Source organism: Chamaea fasciata, unplaced genomic scaffold, assembly GCF_029207755.1.
Source record: "Chamaea fasciata isolate MVZ Bird 193981 ecotype frontalis unplaced genomic scaffold, bChaFas1.0.hap1 SCAF_2, whole genome shotgun sequence".
Classification (NCBI taxonomy): Eukaryota; Metazoa; Chordata; class Aves; order Passeriformes; family Sylviidae; genus Chamaea; species Chamaea fasciata.
In genome coordinates this window covers 84959615-84972877 of record NW_027094087.1, presented here as the reverse complement: position 1 = coordinate 84972877, position 13263 = coordinate 84959615, and the positions used below count along the sequence as shown (strand labels likewise).

The 13263-nt window shown below is 39.6% G+C and overlaps 1 protein-coding gene across 12 annotated transcripts in view; it reads left to right on the top strand.

The window, feature by feature from the left end:
• The window catches only part of INPP4A (inositol polyphosphate-4-phosphatase type I A), a 113491-nt gene that overhangs the window by 28893 nt on the left and 71335 nt on the right, over nucleotides 1-13263 (top strand). For 10 of the 12 annotated variants that reach the window (XM_066176562.1, XM_066176559.1, XM_066176561.1 and 7 more), the window contains exon 2: nucleotides 12625-12685. The gene's annotated coding sequence lies outside the window, so the exon portion shown is untranslated. Of the gene's footprint in view, nucleotides 1-949; nucleotides 1229-12601; nucleotides 12686-13263 lie in introns of those variants that run through there. The other 2 variants (XM_066176552.1, XM_066176554.1) reach the window with 2 other exon arrangements.

Sequence of the window (13263 nt, the reverse complement as noted above, 5' to 3'; positions counted from 1 at the left end):
TCTGACAATACTTGCTTGATTCATCCCACTGTAATTTGTTTCCATGTACTTAACCTGATGGCTCAGTATTAGATGGCTTCACCTGCCTCTGTTGAAGGCTGAATCTATTAAATATTGCAACTGCTTAGCATAATGTGCCTTTCAGAAATAAGTGGGATCAGTACAACAATGGATATCAACAGTGTCCAACATTAAGTGCCTAACTTTGGCTTCATGATTCCTGTTTTCGTTTGTTTGTGGTGGGGAGTCTGGCAGGCCTGGGAAATAAATACATGTTCAAAACGCTTCTTTGATAAGGTTAGCAGTGCCTGGTGAGATGGATAGCTGTGGGGGAGGCTGACGGAGCTCAACCCTAAACCCAAAAGCACTGTTCCTGTTTATAATGCACCTATTCTCTTTTCCTGTAGACTCTTTTCCCTGCTAAACTGGTGTCAGGTGCACAGCATTTCTGCTCATGTGTATCCTTTCCTACAGTCCTTCCTATGGTTCTTTTATCTCACTGCATTTGAGACCAAATTTTCCATACCCAGAGTACCTAATGAAATCAGACACTTTGCTATGAAGTTGTCACGAAAAAATGGATATTGCCCAGACTCAATGCTTTCATTTTATAGTCTTTCCTGGTTTGTTTGTTTGTTTGGGTTTTTTTTTTTTTTTGAGTTCTGCTTCTATTCTTGATGAGATTCGGGAGCCCACAGGTGTCTTGTAGTAGCACATGAGCCAACACAATGTGGTATTAACTTGGTCTGCAGAGCAAGCTTTTGCATTCCCGATAATTATATTTGCAGTGAAGATGCAGAATTGCTGTTCTGGGGTGGGGGGAGAAACCCAAACCCCCAAACAAACAAACAAACCAAAACTGCTCAACTCTCCAAGATTATGCAGAGGATAAAATCCAACTTCTGCTGGAAGAACAAGCTGGGGCAGTCTGCAGGCACACAGACACAGGCAGGCAGTGAGTGCCTGTGTGACAGGGAGCCGGAGCGAGAGGAAGGCTTGAAACTTAAACTCCTCCTGCAGCTCTGCATCTGCTCTGAGTCACTGGTATGACTCACACTGACAGTGCTCACGTTAGCTAGCGTTCAGATGGAGCAGCTCTGGCAACAGAAGCAAGTTATATTACTGATTACCTGCTGCAGCAGACAGTTGCCCCAGGATTTTTTTTTACAGATGAAACAGAGGAGGCTCTGCTGAGCAGTGCTATTATTATTAGTATTGCTTTCTTAAGGTAAGAATGCCTGTTTATTTAAATATGTACCAAAGGGAATTTGGTGCTTGTGAAGTCGGAATTACTGTTGCTGTTATTCTCAGAGGATGCTGATCTTTGGAGCTGCGTTACTGCAAAGCTTTGTCTGGACTGTTTGCTGTGCCATATGGAGAATCATATGGCTAATGGGCAGCGTGCGTCCTGGGAAACAAAATAACTACTTTCTCATTCATTGATGTTATGTAAGGCATGGCAGCCATGTTAAGGACAGAAGACCTCTTTTGAAGAAACAGTGCTGCTAGATGGTAGGGCAAGGAAAACAAGTAGTTTTTAAGCAGCTCTCTGTTCTTTGGAGAGTGCTGCAGTTCTCTAATTCTTGCTTACTGAATTTCTGTGTCAATAGAATAAAAAAAGCAGTTGCATTGCAAGTAGCAGAATAATTGTTTACCTTTAGAGTCACTGTGGTGTTTTGCATTCAGCATTCAGGCTGGGACTGTGCATGTGATCCGTGCAGTGCCTTGATGTAAACAGTTTCTTCAAATACTATAAATGAATGGTACTTCCAGATATTGGAGTGATTTTCATCGTGTGCCACTAAAAACACGTATGTCGTGTTCTGACAATTAGTAATATATGAAAAATGAGACATTCTAGTTAGTGTTGACATATGCAGAGTAGGTATAGCATTTGTTTGTAGTGGCTTTACTGCTATTTTACTCACTTTAGTGCTATAATTTTAATAGAGGTTAGATCAGTATCGCATATTATGCTCATGTAGAATCCACTGAGTCTGAGCATTTGCTGTGTTCCCCACGAGATTTTATAAGCTAGGGATTCTGATTTTGAACTGCAGTAGTGAATTTTTCTTAATTTATTTTTTTCTTTTTGCCACTTCCCCCCCCCCCCCCCCCCCCATTTATTTTGGATTTGCTAAGCAGTATCCTTTTAAAGTGCATCCTACAGTGAGGTTGGCAGCTGCTTTCAATAATAAGGGGGCCAGATCACTTGTGTTTGTTTTCAGAATAAGGGAATGAGGGTATTTTCAAAACCTGATCATTTACTAGGTTTCTTTCAGGAAAACTACAGTGTGAGAGGAACTTTTAAAACAGTGTCTGTCATGGATGATCAACTCCCAGAGGAAAAATTTTGTTGACAATTTTAATGACTTATGTTTCTGGTATTAAATATTTCTCATGTTACAGCATTATAAATGCAAACTAGTTTAAACAATGTTAGGGTTGGTTTTGGGACTGTTCACTAAAAAAGTTCTGGCATGTTACGGTCTCCTTCTCCTCCCAAATCCAAACAAGTAGAAATAAAATATTCTTTACAGTCTTAATTTTTCCACTGATTTGTATCTTAATTACTGTTATTTAAGATTATGTCAGAACTGTGCCTTAACGATTGCCTTTAAGTATTCATTTAGGTATGAATTCTGTATTATGTCAGAAAAAATAATTTATTATAGTAAAATTCAGTTACCTTCAGTTTAGTTTACATAATTTCTTTATTGTAACACATTGTGGACACAGTTAAATAATTAACGTTAAAGTTAATGTTTTCAAAAGACATTTCAAGAACATGCTTAACATCTAGAAAATAGGATGACAGCACTTGAAACATCTAAAAACCCGGATGACAGCTCCTAAATCAACACAGACCTGAAGACATCCTCTCCATCTGTTTGTCCATAGACTCTTTGTGTAAGAGCTGACCACCAGAGAGAACTCCCTCTGATTCGTGTCATCCCTCTGCCGCTGGGATGCCACTAAGGGAAAAAGAATGTCAGCTGTAAAAAAACCAAAAGGTCAAGTGTTGCAAGATAGTTAGACAGTTTGTGTGAGTTGGAGAGCTTCTGTGACGAACTAATGTAATTCTAGTTGTGATTGTTGTAATACCATGTCAATTATTATGTGCCTTCTTTGGGATATATTAGCAAGTTACAACTGAAAACATAAATATCCAAGGTAGGAGAGATATCTGCAGACAAGTGATCATATCTGTGTTAAGTGCAAAGTAACCAGCTGCAGCTGATCCTTCTATGGAGGGATTTTGCAATAAGTATAACAGGGCTTGTCAAAGTCTGCTCTCTAGGCACCCTGGAAGCTGGGGTTCATTGCCTTAAGATGGCTTTGTATTAGGCTGCAAAGGTAACAAGTGGCAGAAGCTGCTAGGATTATTTCACCGGTACTTTTGGCAGGACTTGAATTGTGAGAGTTCATGATCTCCTTGGCCCTTTTTTTCTGTAAATCCAAACAGAAGATCCCAGCTCTCTTTTGTTCCCTCCTGTTCCGAACCTACAGGATATCACCAGTGTTTTTCTCATCTCTGTATTACTTCAGAGCCATGCTTTGTTATTTTTGCCTTCTCTAAAGCTTTTGTGAACTTCCTGCTGAAATTTAAGCCCCCTTTTTGTTTCTCGCTTCAGCTGCTCAGGTGTGGATTCTCTTCCCTTGGTAGGTTTTCCACATAGGAAAGCCTTGAATGCCACAAAGCTCATGTCATTCAGCATTTGCCTTTTGCTCCTTGTGCTGCTTGTGTTCCAAACAACAGGTGGGGTGTTCAGGCTGTCCTTTATTTGTTTCTTCCTTTGTAGAACCTCCTGCTTTTTTTTTGGTGGCTTCTTTTGTGGCCATGCCCTAGCTGTGTTACTCTGTGCCCTTTGTCACCCATCCTGGCAGTCAGGGAGCTGCTGGATTAACTCCGATCTCTTACGTTCTCTCTCAGTCCTTGAGCAGAAGTGTCAAAACAGACAGTGGCATCATCCTTGAGCATGTTGTTCTACCTCTCCCTGCCGTGACAGTGGGAAATGGCTGCAGGAAACAGAGCTGTTGCTGCGGGTAGTAGTTGGAGAAATGAGGACCCTAGAGAAAATAAAGCATTTCTTCAAAATTCTTTAGTGGGAGGAAGCACTTACTCTCCTATTTTACACAAAAGCTGCGTTAGCAATGATTTATAACTAGCCTTGCCTGGTGAAGAACTTAGGGGAAATCCAAGCCTCTCATTGCCATTCATTAAATTTATGTGAGTCATCTTTAATATGAGGGATTTTTTAAATTGCATTACAGTTTTAGCTAATGATCAACCCAAACTGGACCACTGCTGTATCAGAAGCTGAGTTTTACACCGAGTAAAAGATGACTCATGCACTGAATAAGGATTTATATTTTTCCCCAGAAAAAAATGGTTGCCATATTTTCTGTGGTGATATGCTGTTTGACGTTAGACTTCTTGAGAAAGGACTCTGCAGTATATGAAAAAGCAGCATCTCGGTGTTTGTGTAGTACATCCTTGTCAGAGAACAGCACAGCATTTCTGTTTTCAAATAGGAATTTGAATGGAGGGAGGGAAAAAAATCATATGAGTTGGGGTTTTTTTTACAAGTTTTTGTTTCTTTTTTTGCATGTTTGAAATAAGTGCATGTAAACTGGAGTTATATTGGAATAAAATCCTTGCATGTGAGCAGTATGAATAGTACCATTTGCAGTACTGGACCGTCTTGTTTGTTGGAGAACTCCTCTTTTTACTTGCGTAATTTTTAGAGATGACAATTTTTACGTGAGTTATTTCTGGGATCTTGTATAAGTGCAAGCATTTAGAGGGCATCTCCTTGGCCCTTTTTCCTGTTTTCTGAAGAAGTCTTTTTATAGAGATTAGATTTGTTACTTGGTTTTAAAGAGGGGGGGAAAGAGTTGTTAAATCTTTGTTTTTAGTGTGTCCTGAAAAGCTCCTCACTTAATCCTGGAGCAGTTGAAGCAGGGGGGCACAGAGGGAGGGGGTGAACATGTCCTGTTTGCCCTGGAAGGCCTGAACTGTTTAGAGGGGCTCCCACCTCATTGTGTTGCACGAGCTTTTGCATCAGGCAGAAGTAGCCACGGTCTCGTTGTTTGTCTGTTTAAACCTTTGTGCATTTTGAAGCTTGTGCTAGTTTAAATAAAGAGTGAAGGGTACAGCCTTTACTCTGAGTATAACAATGATGATCCTTTCATTTGCCTTCAGGGTCGGGGTTTTCACTTGACTTCATGACTATAGTCCCCCTGTCCTGCTCCCGAGTCAGAGCCAATGTAAGGATGAGGATAGTTCGTTTTGCTCTGGTTAAACGAGGTTATGGCCTGGATTATGATGGCTTGTTATTTCTGTGCAGAATTGTCCTTGTATTTTATAGGGAGGCAGAAATCTGGGATTAGCTCAGTTTTCATTTCAAATTGATGCTTTGCCTTTCAAGCAGCAGAGTACCTCTGACTCATCTTCGTGAACTTAAATAAACAGCACCTAATTGGTAGGTTTGATGTCTCACATAACTGTGAATTGACCTTCTCTGTTCAGCTGAAACACAATTTAAAGGGAGTTCGTTCATGATCCTTAATTCAAATTTACTTTTTAGATAAATACTTGATAGTGCCAGATGGCAAAGCAGCTACAGGCAGAGGTGAATAACAGAGCGTGCAGGTTATTTGGGCATCAAGTCTGCTCTTAAAAAAAAAAAAAAAAAAAAAGACTGCACTGCAATATTTCAGATTGCACTAAATGCCAGTAACTTCATCAGGTTTCCTGTGTGTGATAGGTGAATGTCTTATAAGTCCTAGATTCCTGAAATACAAACTGCTTTAAAAGATTTCTTCGGTCTCACTTCAGAAATAGACACAAGTGGTCTGACTTTACAGCACAAGATTTATTTTTTTCCAGGCTTCAGTGTTATTTCTGTTGAGCAGTTGGAAGGGCTTCTCCTGAGGACGTATGGAGCAAAATGGCAAAATGTTGATTTGTATAATGCACATACAGGGACATGGGATAAATAATGCCATGTTGACAGTGTTCTCTGTTTCAGGAAAACTTGGAAGAAGAGCTCTTTTGAGGTCTGTATGATAGTGTGGTGATTTGTATGAAAAGGATTGTGTCACAACTATTACTATCACTAAATATTAGCATCATGGCTCTAAATACTTGACATAAAAATGCATGCAACTGAGCTGGCTAGAGTGAGCTCTTTCTGTCATAAACTCTCTCTCAAATGTGGGTGTCTGGGAAAAGTTACTCAAATTATTCTCTGTTCCTGAGAGAAATAGATGACTTTCAATTGTGTTTTGGTAAACAGGAGGTTGTGAGTAATCGGAAGAATGTGGCCTTTGTGGTTTTGCCTGCATAAGAAAGATTTCTCGTCATTGTCCCATAGCTTTGTAGATTCTGATGAGAACATGATATTATAATGCTGACACTTCTACAGGAAACTGATTTTTCACAGGGAAGTTGCATGGAAAAGTGACTGCTCTTTTGCTGGTACATAGTAAGAAGGGCAGATTTTGCTGGCACGTAGTAAGAGGGGCAGAGTGCATGGGCGTAGTGGAAAGAGATGAGCACCTTCAAGGTACAGAGAGCAGTGAGAGGGAGGGCCTGCTTGGGCACATGGAAGGATAAACTTCCATTTGCACAGTGAGAGTGTGGGGGAAACAGCTCCTTTTATGAGTGGAAGTGAGGGAAGGCTGCCAGTGTCTGTGTGTGTGATCTGAGGAAGGGAGGGGTGTGCCTTCAACACCCATGTTGTTTCGATTCTGACTTCCTTGCAAATGCTTTGCCTTTTTTGCAAATATTTCCTAATACCTCAAGAACGACTGAATATTCTTTTCTGTGCTTGTTAGTGGGATTTACATTTCAGATATCTAAACATCACCATATTCTTTAATTTCGTGGAAAATCAAAACGTCACAAGGGGCCATCAGTAAGATTTTATTGTGGGCTAGAAAAAATCTGGCACAGGTAAGAATTGTCTCTTTAAAAACCAAGGGTGTCTTTAAGTAGAAATTTTATGTAAAATTTAGCAGAAAGACAAATGGAGGACAGAACACTTACCGGTGAAGGTCTACCTCGGCGGTGTTATTTTTGTGATAAATAGGAGACAAGAACTCTAGGAATTTGATTCAATTTGTGTGAAGGTTTGATCCCCCTTCCAGTCATGAGGAAGGCATCCAGATAAATGAGAAGAGCTTTTTCTTTCTAGCACAGTGCTTTATTGTCACTGGCAACATTTGCAGACATCTAAAAGATTGCTTAGAAGGTGTGTGTCAAATAGGCATTTGGGAGGGCCGTGGTAGCTGCTGAAGGAAGAATGTTCGTGTGCAGCATTTATTTTTTGAAAGCATGACATCTTTCCCTAGAACTTGCATTTTTCCCTTGTTCCTTTGTAATTCACGTTTCTGAGAAAACAGCCGTCACAGCAAACATGACTATTTATTTGAAAAGTTAATAATGCAGCCTAGATGTCTCCATATTGTACTGTATGTTTCATGGCTGGAGTACCCAATGTTCCCATTTACATGAGCTCTCAAGCTGCATTTGGGGGCTCATAAAATGAGCATTACAAGGTCAGTGAAGTAAGGATAACCCATCTTAATGTCTCAACATCTTGGGAATTCGAGTTAAACTGAACACCCTCAGAAAATTATCTGGCTGTATAGTTGGTTGCACTGCATGAGGAAAATTTCCAGCCATTGTTTCTTGGATGTTTAGTTTTTACAGTGAATTATCTAGCTTGAAAATATTGCCTCCCATGATAAAAAAAGAGAGAGGCATTGTGGACATTTGGGAGCTAAGTTAAATATGTCTTACTGTGACAATGATAGAATAAATGAAAGAAGAGAGTAAGAATTTCAGATACTTTCATTTACTGTCAACACTATTAAAAAACTGTTCACTGTTGGTGCATCATGGTCCTGGGTGTCACCTCATCTTTTTTGTATAAACACATGGCAGATGGTTGGGTCAGTAATGCTTGTGAAATCAAACCATGTCTTCTCTTTAGTATGTAAAATGGAGTATGAAATACATGATCTACTTGTGCAAGCCACTTTGACCTTGAGACTGTCTTTTGTAATCTTCTCCTCCTGGCTTCTCATTTTGCAGAACTGCGCTCTCTATCTAGACTGTCTTTGTGGAGGTGTGTGTTTGACAGTGTTGAGGAATGGTTGGGTCATGCTCTGGGTTCTGACTCTGTGTGTTCAACCTGGGGAGGTATTGTTGTGTTCTGTGATTTTCTTTTCATGAAAATCAGGTGCAGAGCAAGGTAAATTGTACCTGTGTTTCTGCCCAACAAGAAGTTGTGACTCCATCAGGAACTGCCCAGCATTAGGAATGCTAAAGCACTGTTGCAACCAAGTGATAAATAGAGTTGCAGACATGTGGTTTATTTCTTCACAACCAGGAGCTGAGATTTGGTAAAATTTTAATGTTGTGTACATAATGTGCACAGTACAGGTTGCATACATAATGCAAGCAAATTTGAAATAATTCTGGGGAAGTGAGATGAAGACAAGGCAAACTTACTCTTTTTCTGGAGGGTATATTTTGCTGTAATGGTGATAGTGTCTTGTGTAAGTACTGCAAAAAGAGGTGCCATATTGATCACAATAATGATTTGCTCAGGATGAAGTGAGTTTGTCTTCTTTATGTTCTTATATTTCCTGTAAGCCAGTATCTCAAAATGGAGAATAGAGAAAGAGTCCAGGAAATCATATAATTGCAAGAGTGTTAAGACAATGCAGTATTTTATTTGCCCCAAAGCAAAGGAGAGCAGACAGAGCACAGCAGGACACACAGTATTTTCTGCCTTCTGTCTTCCAGAAAAAGAACATGCTGCCTGTGTTTGTAGGCTGATTTTTGGAAACTTGAGCCTTTAAAATATATTTACAGGAAATACCTTCTGAACTACACCAGATCTAACAACTTGCTTTGAATGAGCATTAGTTTGCAGCTCTGCTGTCGTGTGGTTCATCCTCAGCTTCTTGTCTGCTGCAGAGGTTCTTGCTTTTTTAAATTTGCCAGTATTATCAGCAAACAGTCCTTCCCCATCCAGAGCCTATTAGAGAGCTTTGATTTTGCATTGTACCTTTTGCAAAGTGTTCTGTTTTGCCTTTTTTTTTTTTTTTTCCTGTCCAAGTATTCTGGGGAGAAGTGAGGTGGGGTGGTGGAATCTTTTTTTGTTGTTGTTTGCTTTACATGTGGTGTGTCTGGGTTTTTTTAAAAAAAGACATTTAGGTTATGCAAACATGTGCTATTTTGCAGACAGAAGGAGGGAAAAGTGAGGACAAGCAATGGGAGACAGTAGTTTAGATTGGCACAGCTCTTGAGGGAATAGCACAGCTGTTGGACTGAACCTGGACAAAAGCTCTCAAGGCTAACCTCCAGTCAAAGTAGCTCTGTTTTTCCCTGATTAACTAATAGACAAAATCACACCTGCTGTCATGGGTTGCAGGTACCATTCAGAGGTGTTGACTCCACATTTAATTGCAAAGGAAAAGTGTTAGTTGTACCTTTCTTCCTGGAATGATTTAGCTGCTATCCAGTGAGTCAGAAAGAAGGAAGAAGAGGACATGGAGGAGAAAGTGAGGGATTTCCAATGGGAGCGTATATACTGTATAATCCCTGTTTTTTTTATGTTTGGTTTTTTTCCCACTGATGTTTTTCTACAGAAAATAGTGTCATGCACTTCACTTTCTGCAGTACTTTGGAATAATGGTGTGGCAGATTTAATTGAGAACTGATGTTCTCCTTAGTTTGTGTGGTAACCCTGGATGCAAGTATAAGTGACTGGGGAGAAAAAAAGCCTCACTATATGTAATTTCCTTACAGTGAAGGATCTGAATGGCTTTTAAAATCTGGCAGCAAGCTCTAAGGGGTTGAACTGCCATCATCAGTCAATTGCAAAACAATTTCTGTATGATTTTAATTAAGGAAAACCATGCTGCAGTCTTTAATAGAATCTTTTTTTTTTCTGTATTGAAAATGTCTTAATGCAAATGGCCAGAGACAGAAGGCAGAACACGTCAAGAAGACGATCCTTTGGTGCAGTGTACAGTAGTACATTACCACACTCTGCTGTGGTTTTACTGCTATTACAGGGCAATATAATTTAAAAACTTTATAATGTAGGGTGAAAAAGGGTGGCTTGAATTGGTGCTCAGTTAGAATCATTCATCTGCATGGCATTGGTGCCATTGGCATCTCTGGGAATGTAATACCTGGGCATATGCTGCTGGTCTTCAGGTTTGTTGTTAGAGCTAAAGCTGCACTTGGAGGATTCTTAGTCAGGTACCAAAGTGCAACAGAACTGGAGTACAATTAAAAACTCTGGTTGTGTTAAAGAGGAAAACTTCAAGACGGCCTCTAGAAATGTAGCTGGAAACCCAAAATTGCTTTCAGAAGAGGGTGTAGAGCAGGAGGACATCTGCAGGAGGTCAGAACATGCAGAGAGATTGGTAGGTAGGTCTTGCCTTCTCTGCAGAAATTGAAATATTTTTTTAAAAATCTCACTGATGGGCTGATTTTAAAACACGTCATTAATCTCAGTGTTGCTTTGCAAGATGGGTGTGACTTGGCAGTAGAGAAGCTCGATGTAGTTAGTTATTAGGTGGCATTGTCTCTATTTTACAGATACATGAGCTAAGCCACAAAGTTGAAAAGGATTTGCCTGTCTCCACAGAACTAATCTTTTTTTTGTCACAGTATTGTAAATAGAATTTTTAGATTCTTTTATCATCTCTGCCATTTTTATTTCTTCCTTTAAATTAAATAAATAATAACTGACCAGGTTTAAGTATTTATATTAGACATCCTGAAGGTGAATGGTGGTACAGTATATAACAGGATTTTATTGTAGTAGGTGCACAGTATCAGCCCTTGATCTTGTGCCTGTGGCTGGCAATGACTTGCCTTGGGAGTAGCTTTCATGGTATCTAGGAGCTTTCACAGCGCTTGCCCTGCTTTTAGAGTGGGGAGAAAAAAAAAAAAAAGGCCGTACTAAATAAATACAGTTGGCGTTATAAAGGATATTAAATTGGAACACTGCGACTGAACTTGCCAATATAAAAAAAGATTTTAAATAGTATATTACTTTTTTTTTTCCTGATAACTTGCATATCACACTTACCCAGAAAAGAGCTTGATATAATGTTATATGTCTCTGTCCTCATGGAAGACAAAAAGCCAGGGTTAATTAACTGCTTTGTAACTTCTCATCTTAACTGACAGTCATAGATGTGAACCTCGAGTTTGTTCCGCCTTCACCTTGGACAATGAAAAGAGAACAAAAACCTAAGCTGCTTTGCAGGCCACTTCTACGAAGAGGTGTCATTTTGTAAGAAATTTTATCTGCTTTGCTGATGAGTCCGTGAAAGCACAGGGCTGGATGCCGTTTCCTGACTTGTTAAGTCTAGTTTTAGCCTTGGCATAACACTCCTATTATATGGAAAACAAGGTTACCCTTGGCTAATCTGTCTTTCTTCGTTGCTATTATTCAGCTTACGTTTGTTAATTTGTTAACATCCTGTTTATCTTAACATTTTTTTCGCCTCAGTGGTGAAAGCCCTTGTGGTGTATCTCTAAAGAGCAAATTGTAACTCATGTGAGCTTCCACTTTGCTGAGTTTAACAGTGTTTTTGCAGAAGGTGGCTCTTCCTTGTCGGGATGAGCCTTTCTCTACATGTTGCAGACTGAGCTGGATGGTTTTCAGCTTATTGTAGCAGGTGTTCCTGACTTAGTTTCATTGCTGCTTCCTGTAGCGATGGGAGCACGCTGGCTGGTACGCCCTAGTGAAGTGTCTCCCTTTTGGTGGCTGTGTTATCTCACTCCAAGGCCTTTTTTCTTCTTGGTTTTTTCAGCTGATAAACTCCCATTTGGTAGCAGAAGTTCTTGTTAGTCTGTAGAGTGCTATTTTATCTTAGTACTTTGTAACTTTCTTTTACTTCAGTCCTGGTTCTCCTTTGTTACTTTTGCTGTAAACTGATGGACTACATCTTGATTACTGCATCACACATTTGAACACTGCTTTATGTATGAATCTTTCCTGAATTTAATGTTTTGAGGAGTGCTTTGCTTATGACTGCATTTTTTCTGTGATTGAAGGATTTACCTTTCTTAGTCTTACTGTATATATTTATAAGGTTGCTCCATCTGTACCTTTTAATAGAGAAGCATCTTCTCCACACAGGAACCTGTTGACTTGCCACAGTTTTGGGGTACCACAGTCAAGGATTTCCAACATGCTCTGTTGAAGCAAAATTGTAGCTATTTCAGGTTAAAAATTATACTGGAAAACGTACTGCTTGAAAAGTTAATGTTTTGACCTTAAGATAAAAAATTTGATCCATAGAGTTATTTGCTACCTCCCAGTTATACAGACTTTGTTCTCTGAGTGTAAATAAATAGGTGAAGGTGTGTAACTGAATGAACAATTTTGTTTCAAATGATAGCAAAGCTATGTTATAAAATATTAACACTCAGCATTTTTTCACAGGTTTTTAGTGGGGTTTTGGTCCTATAGTTATCAATTACTGCCCCCCCCCCCCCAAAAAAAAAAATCCTATACTACTAGCTTGTTATTTGAATTGATTCAGTCAGAAATAGTTTGTCCTTTTTGTGTCTTTCAGACTTCATTAAAAGAAGAACTGGATACACATGCTGAATTTCATTTGTGAAAGGTGGAGTAAGGTAAGATAATTCTAGTGGTTACTACTGTAATGTGTTGATCTGTTGACACTGAAGGCAAGGGTTCAAAGATTCATCATAAATTAGAGGCAGAGAAATCTAAAGGAATTTCAGCCTTGGAAATAATGAAGTGCTGACAAGACCCAGTGTTCTGGCACCAGTGGCGTGCTTTTATCCTGTATGTATTATGGATAGTTCATTATATTGGCTAGGGGTTTTCTGTTCTTATTTGGGGGCATTGCCCATGGAAGGTGAGGAAGTTCAATAGCTAGTGACTGTATGATATGTTTGTATTTGGACAAATCATGTCTTTCTGGAAGTCTGGGGGATTTAAAGTGCAGCCTATGCTGAAAGGCCAGTATTTGTTGCCTGTTTCTACCGTAGGAACAAACCAGTCTTTCTTTAGTTTTTCTCCTTAAACATCCAGAGATGGAAGAAGGCAGGTCTGCCTTTCATTGAGCATTGCTGTAGCATAGAGCAGTATCCTTCAGGATGGGAACTGAACCCTGCTGGGCACTTCACAAACATTTGTCAAGTATTTGTTTCTCCACAGTGAAAACGCTACTTTATGTCCTGTGGTG